Source organism: Pinus tabuliformis, chromosome 4_2 (assembly GCF_031772625.1).
Source record: "Pinus tabuliformis cultivar Carrire ecotype Pingquan chromosome 4_2, CPIR1, whole genome shotgun sequence".
Taxonomy (NCBI): domain Eukaryota; kingdom Viridiplantae; phylum Streptophyta; class Pinopsida; order Pinales; family Pinaceae; genus Pinus; species Pinus tabuliformis.
Genome location: NC_142304.1, coordinates 70,611,771 through 70,619,654, shown reverse-complemented (window position 1 = coordinate 70,619,654; position 7,884 = coordinate 70,611,771). Strand labels below are relative to the sequence as shown.

The window sequence follows — 7,884 nt, the reverse complement described above, 5'->3', positions numbered from 1 at the left end:
AAAATAAACCATCACACATAATCAACACACACGAACACCAAGATTTAAGGTGGAAACCCAATGTGGGTGAAAACCACCTGCTTCTGTCGTCTCTGTCTTCTTTTAATAATAAGAAAATATGTTTACAATCTTGTACTGGTGCAGACTCATACCAGTACGCGGGCACCCACACAGAAGGATACAACCTTCTTTTGTTTTCCAGCTTCTACTAGAAGGGAGCTACAACCCCTTAGCTCTTGTACTAGCCATTGTGTTTACTAGTACATAGGTGCCAGCGTACGAAAGTCTACGACCTTCTCTCTGACTCCAAGGACCACGTTTCATAAATTTTTAGACTGGATGCTCCTAGTACACAAAAATACATATGAAGGCCTCGTTTCATCAAATTTTCATACTGGACCCATCAGAAACTTTGAAACTCAAACTGCATCAACCAAAAATCAGTTAATCTGAACAATCAGATCACTATCACCAGAAAACTGTACTAAACCCAGAAACCTGCATCATCATTCAGAACCAGCTGCAACCTCCAAAATCATGCATCAGAATGTATACGCTACTTTACTGAACCCAACCTTCATGTATACGCTACTTCCTTTAATCAAACTTGCGTATTCCTTCAAAACTACTGAAACATAAAACTTTTGAATCAAGTTTGTAACAACCAGCAATATACTAAACATCTACTGTCAATTTATAGAGCCTTACATAGGTAGTAGTAGAGATCACCCTTATCACGTATACAATCAATCAATAAGATATCAAACTCCTTATGCATTCAGTTTTAAATTCAGATCTAAGAAGACTTCATTGACAAACAACTAAAAAACAACAGTACTGATCAAATAGATCAATCATCTTTGAACAACATACTTTTCTTTTGCATACACTACTTGGAAGAGCCGAACCGGCGTGTATACACAACTTCACCAAAGCGAACCAGCGTACAGATCTGCAAATATTAACTCATAACTTCGTTGCTATTCCGGACTTTAGACAAACCCAGATCATGACATTCAAAGAATAAAACAGGTGTACACAATTAGATCTAGAGCAACCAATATCAGATCATTCAATGATAAGTCATTTCAGGTCTCATGATCCTAATCCAACATTGAATTCAAGGTGCACAAAATATTTCAGATCAAATCACCAACATAGCCCCTACAACATAAAATATACTTCAGATAGAAGTATTCTTTAGAAACCTTTTTCACTTGCACACGTTGGCCTTATGATCTTCTCCTCCTTATATAGTTTTAGGCCTTTCTCAATACCTCGGGCCAAAACCACTTAGGACCCATGGTATTCTTGGACATGATAAAATAGTCGTTACTCCGCTCAATATTGTGGGCTAATACCATGGTATTGACTCCTGGTATTGTCTCCTCTTGAATTTCCTTGATTTTCCAACATATACGTGATTTTCTTCTTGTTAAAGTGCGTGTATACGTATATGCTCTTTTTGTTCTGTGAACCAGTGTGTATATGTTTTTTTAACTAAGTGGACCTACGTATACATCTTAAACTTCTTTTCACATCCTTTACCTTCAACTTCTCCATTCTGATTAGTAGACTTTAGTTCCATCTTCCTATTCTTCTGTACGAATGCCCTGTTACATCTGAATGGATCTGTTACATTGTGGGTTGCCTTTCATCAAAGTTGAACTGACGTGTGAGTGAGTTGCCATCAAGGACAACACTTGTTTCATAATTCCAACAATCTTCCCCTTTGGACTTGAAGGGAACCATGCTGGTATTGATTACTGCAAGTTGTAGAAATTGTTAGAGATGTCAAGCACCACCAAAATACTCTCCCCCTTTGACATCAAGGGAAAAGGGTGACCAAGTTATTCTCCCCCTTTGATATACATTATATTGTCCATGCTCCCCTCAAGTACATGCCAAGTCTGCAGAGATAGGTTTCAAAAGAATAACATGACTCTATAACTCAACTAAGTGAGTATGACCTTTCTATGACCAATGACTCATACATACATCATCCACCCTGTTATCTCAAAATCAGACCCTGATAGGCTGCTGGTCAGGTTGATTCTAAGTAACTATTTCAAACCTACTTTACGCTGAGGCTTAGCCTCCTCAACCTGAGAGGGTTCTCTCTAGATGGGTTAATGATTTTGATTAAGATAAGATGGCTAACTCTTGTGAAACGACTGTAACAAATATGAATGCTGGAAACATATTAAACAACTATCCATTGGGCCTATGGAGTCAACAACACCTCAACATAACAGTGAACTCAACCTTACATAGAAGTTAGGGCACTCAGCATTTATATATTCAGAACATAATTCATATAGGATCACAGTTTATAAATGCATACAGGAAATCAGAGCACATTCAGTGAGTTCTGAGTGATTATACATCTATACCACTGTAAACAAAACTAAGGAAAGGACAACATCACACATTCTGAATATAAGAAATCCTTCATGAATCCTGAGAAGTAAAATCCAAATTATATTACTGAAATGAGTCTTTACATAAGCCAAATACAAGCTGTGTCATAAAATTTTCCAACCTTGATTACATTGTTGTTTCAGCTATATATAGAGTTTTTATTCTAACTGATCGAGATTCCTCCTCCAGCATGAGGGGAATTCGAAAACTACTTCTAATGACACCTATCAACTATTTAACTAACTAATAAATACAACAAAGTGCTGACTGAAGTTTTTTTTTAGAGTTCTAAATCAACTATGACTCTAACTCCATATTACATGCATGATGGCTTTAATTACAATGATCCTCGTTCTTTGACATCTGCTCCCCTTTAGTTTGGCTGTAATGGATGTTCAAAGCTCCATGTTTGATCTTTAATGACACATCCTTTCCAATACCCTGAAACATATGAAATTGTCCCTGTGTATTGGTCTTTAGTCTGCCTTAACATGTCCAGATCCAACGAAGTATATCCTTTATCTTTTAATTACCCCAAAATGGAGCAAACTGCCATGTCTTTGATGTGTTGTCCACCGTTTGCATACGTGAAAGCCAAAAATTTTGCAAACTGTAATTGTTTCACATATCCTGAAGTGTGATAAATATGAAATATGCTTCCTTTATGACAAAAATCCAAAGTTGGATTCGAATGCATATTATCTCCACGTGTCTTGACCTGGTTAACTATTGGATAGCTTCAGATGATGTCTTGTATTCCTTTTAGATGTTTCCCTTTCAAAATTCCCGCTTATAATTCAAAACTGCTTGATTTGCGTTAAAATCATCACCTACAGCAGTTTCGTAACGCGCTACGAAACTGCTGTGTAATTTCAAAAACACAGTCTTCCTTTCATAGCTAAATGATCGCCAGTGTTCATGGCTTAAGCACCTTACTCCCTTGATTGTTTTGAAAAGATTTGCTTGCAACGTTTCAAGAAACAGATATTTCTCTTGAGGAAAAGATGCAATGACATCAATAACACCACTGGCTGTTCCAAATATAACTGTATGAAGCTGGTTGGTACCTCACTGGCTGATTAATGGATGCATTTCCTGTTTGCCCTTCATCAGTTGCAATAGCATTTCCAGAATGACCAGCTGAATCAGGTGCTCCACAAAGAAATAGCCCATTCCTCCATGTAACACTTTCTTCAATGACATTCTGACATCAATATCATTCTCTCCAGGTCTAATCACATCAAACTCAAATCCTAACTTCTTCCCTGCCTTTTAAAATTCACTTCACACAGCTGGTGCTTTGGCCAAAGGTATGGGAACAACATCAAAAGACAATCCTATGGCCGAGAACTGAATTCCATAGGTGTCCACGAAGACTCAGCACGCATTAGATGCAGTTTTTCAACAAAAGGCTCCAGAATTTTTGCTTCTTCCACTGGGGCAAAGGCCATACAAATACTAAGCTCTTGGACGGCTTCTCCATAGCGTCTGCTATGGTATAAAAGCATGCCATGGTCTCTCCGCAATGCCCAGTTATGTGGTTGAAGAATGAGAAGCCTCTCGGATGACATAATGGACAATCTCAATTCTTGGGGGCGCAATGTTAAAGCATTTGAGTTGTCAAACTTGCTAGGATGGTCAGAAGTATGGTGCACTGGTCGAAGAGGAGAAGTTAGCAATAAGCCAGGATGGGCCCTTGATGCATGCTTCCAATAAAGCCTTTTTAAATTTTCCAAAGCAACTGCAATTATGTCTCTGTTTGATCCAAGCTCAATATCTGGAAGTGATCTGCTGTTCAAATCGAAAGCTTTTGATCCAGGATGTTTAACACAACCACCATTTACTTTAGCAAACCAGCTTTCTCCTTCAGATAGTTGAAAAAGCTCCTCAGTGTATTCAGTTTTGGGCCATATCAAAAATTCTTCCCCAACACGAGCTCCTACAATAGTAACTCCAAGTCTGTCTTCGGCAAACTTCAATATATATTATGCTTAGCATTATTCCACTTCCAGATGCAGATTTTAGCACTTGATGCAAGTATGACTGCTTTGGATTGTTAAGAAGAGATGACCTAGTAAAGCCTCGTAAATCAAAAAGAACAAAATTCACTGCCTCCAAAACTTGCAACAAATGGCACCCAATTTCTTTTGATACTAACTCTGCTTCCACTTGTTTTTCTATAATGTCAAGCTCAGACAACCGTGCTGTAATGCTTCTGCCAGCTAGCGGAAAGGCATCTAAGCTTGCCCATTCGTAGGTAACCTTTGACAGACTGGGACCTTTGACAGACTGGGAGCTTCTCGCCCCTCCTTTACAACTGCTCGAGCATCCATATCTCGATTATAAGACATAAATGCTTCATCCTCAACAGCAATCAATAACATAGCCTTTGCAAGAGAAATCTCCCTATCTTTTAGACCAAAAGAAATCTCATCACAAAACTTTTTCCGTGCATTCTTAGTTTATTGAACTTCACATATCCACACCATGACGACTAACTTTGGCCTTTATATTCCCATGTAGAAGCAGAATGGGATGCAATGAAACATGAAACTTTTTCACCTGGAGCTCTGACCACAGAAAAATTGGATACAGAGGTACCCATCTTCATCTTTACCGGAGGCTTGAGAAAATCTTCCTTATTTGTATCTACAGGCGTACAATGGACTAGCTCTGGAACATATGAAAAAAAAAATGACAAAATCATCACAAGCCAAGAAACTTTCAACTGCTTGAAATAATACTACGCTCCTTCAGAAGGGAATCCAAATTCTCTGAAACTTATCGCCAAATAAGAAACCCTTCGCTTATAAAAAGCATCGACTAAACTCGGTTTCAAATACCTTGGCTAGCGCGCAGTAGAAATTGTCCCCTACATTCACTACAAGATGAGTATCTAGATTAGGGCTTGACAAGCAAAACCAGCAGGGCTGATGTGTATTAGACACTGTGTTTCTCCTTTTCTTTCCAGCATCTGGGTCATGGCTAAATCTGTCGTCATCCCCTTTATCGCATCTACCCTTTTTGACAAAATCAAAGCATATGCGGGGCGGAAGCAAATCACTACACCTACCATCATCTGAACTATGGCGAAACTTGCACTCTGCACCTCTTTCACATTTACCCTTACTGATAAAATCGAAGCATGCACCTTCTGAGAACGGATCTTTGTTACATACAAACTGCTGAGGCTGATTGGCGAAAGCAGCTTGTTCTATTGGTTCATTTTCTTCCTTTCAGGCATGAGTCTCGAATTCTTAGTAGATATCCATCAACAGAAATAGGCAGAAGGGCACCCCAGTCAACAATGGCTTCAACGCGCTCCGGGCCACCGCATTGAGGCCCTTTCCCAGGCGGTCCAATCCGGGTATTGTTAACATTAATAATGTTATGGCCTCTGCTGCTGCAGTGTACCCATGATGGCCACATTTAGACTGCAATTCTCTTGAACCATCCTCACGGAGCTCCCATTTGTATAACTGAATCTTTTGATTGATGCCAACAAGCAACTTTCCATTAAATGCATTCAGATCGTAAACAGAACCCTTTGTCTCCTTCTCAGCAACAACTACAACATGCGCCAGTAGCAAGACACCTAACGACCTAAAACACAGCGGATTCTGATAAGTATGACAGCTGGGTGAGATTTGTTATGGATCAGCACAAAATCACCTAGACTGGGCTTCTGCGCTACGAAATCACATGAAACATGTTGCGCTGCGAAAACACCTAAAACTGACTTATGCGCTACGAAATCACTTAAGGAGCTTTGTAGCACATAATAACCTTTGAACAAAGCTGACACATGGAAATTGTGTGAATTATGAGACCAGTGGTGAATGAGGATGCATAGTGGACTCCTAAGACTCAGACTCTAAGGCAAACAAAAACTCAAAACTAGACTAGCACTGAATTTTTTTTTTTTTTACCATCAAACTAATGTGAGCAGTTTTGAAATTAGAATTCTTAAGTGATAATAGTGGCTCCACTTGGGATAGTGTGCTCCTGTAGTACACTAAGAACTCGTATGTCTAGTGCCTTATCCATTTATGACAAACAGAAATTTGCTTGACAAGCATCACTTTCAAGCTTCTTGGGCCTTCACCTCGGGCTTAAGCTTGATGATGACTATAGGAGAAAGAATCTACATCTACTGAAAAATGCTCAGTTGACCTTGAGCTTATTTTCAATTTCCTACCTACCTACCCTATCAATTTCCACTTGCAGGTCAAGCAACATGAAATTTCCAATGTAGCCAATCATTTGTCTTATCTGATATTTGAGTTTTTTGACTGCATCGGAGTTCAAAGGTCTTATAAGTTTTGAGTCAGCTCATCACAATTAGTGTCATTCTCATTTACAAACCCTTCTTCTAGTCATGGTGTTAAAGGGTCTCTAGGTCATTTCATGCTTTAAGGGTTAGGTCATAAGTTTAGAAGTCTTTTAAGATCATATCTCTTTTCCAAATAATGTTTGACAGGCTCATTCCATGTTTTAGAAGTCTTACCAGGTGTTTATAAGTCATATCTCACATCATTTTGGAGAAATTTTGAAAGTAGCTACGAAATCACTGAACTAGGCGTTTTCGTAGCGCGCTACGAAACCCCTGTAGCAGCCTGTTTCAGCAGAAAAAACTCTGTTTTCTGCGTTTACTAGTAAATTTCCAGAAGGGGTTCTGAGCAGCTGAAAACTTAATTTTGAAAACTGAAAGAGGCTTTTATTCCTAACATACCAAACTACAAAAACCTCTTTCATTTTCTTCAAATCCATTCTGAGGTGGGAGGAATTTATGATCAAACTTGCACTACGAAACTGCTGTAGGTGCAAGTTTTCCACAGGCATATTTCTCTGTTTTACACCTGTTTTTTCAAAATCAGTTTCTGGTCACATGAAAGGGTATTTTGGAATTCTGAAGGATTTTTATCTTCATCAAATCTCCTACTACAATAACCTATCTCAATTTCTTCATAAGTATTTTCAGTTGGGAGATACTAAGTTTTCATTGAGACCCTACTTTCAGAAAACGAATTTTTCCTGTTTGCCACGTGTTTTTCAAGGACAGTTTCTAGACAGCTGGAGAAATGTTTTAAAAAACCAGGAGAGGTTTTTGTTCTAGACAACATGGGCTACAAAAACCTCCTTCAGTTTCGTAAAATATGTCATGGATGAAGAGATAAAGGCTCTGTCCCACGTTCCAATTTTCAAGGATCTAAACCTAAAAACAGGGAAACATGTTCCCTAATTTCTAGGGTTTGTCATCAGCAGTTGGGTGACCACGTGGGAGGCTTCATCAAATTCGACTTCTTGAGGTTGCAAGTTGTCAAATAATTCTTTAAATGCTTAGATAAGGTTGTTGAATCATGATAAGGAGTTACACTCCTAGTTGTATTAGGTCTCTAGGACTGCTAGTTAGGTGTCATTTGCATTTAATAATTAGTTTTATGTATCAATAGGTGTCATAGT

At 38.7% G+C, this 7,884-nt stretch overlaps 1 pseudogene; it reads right to left on the bottom strand.

The window, feature by feature from the left end:
* Positions 1 to 3,744: 3,744 nt before the first annotated feature.
* LOC149168278 (uncharacterized) lies at positions 3,745 to 4,877 on the bottom strand (annotated as a pseudogene).
* Between the last annotated feature and the right edge of the window lie 3,007 nt (positions 4,878 to 7,884).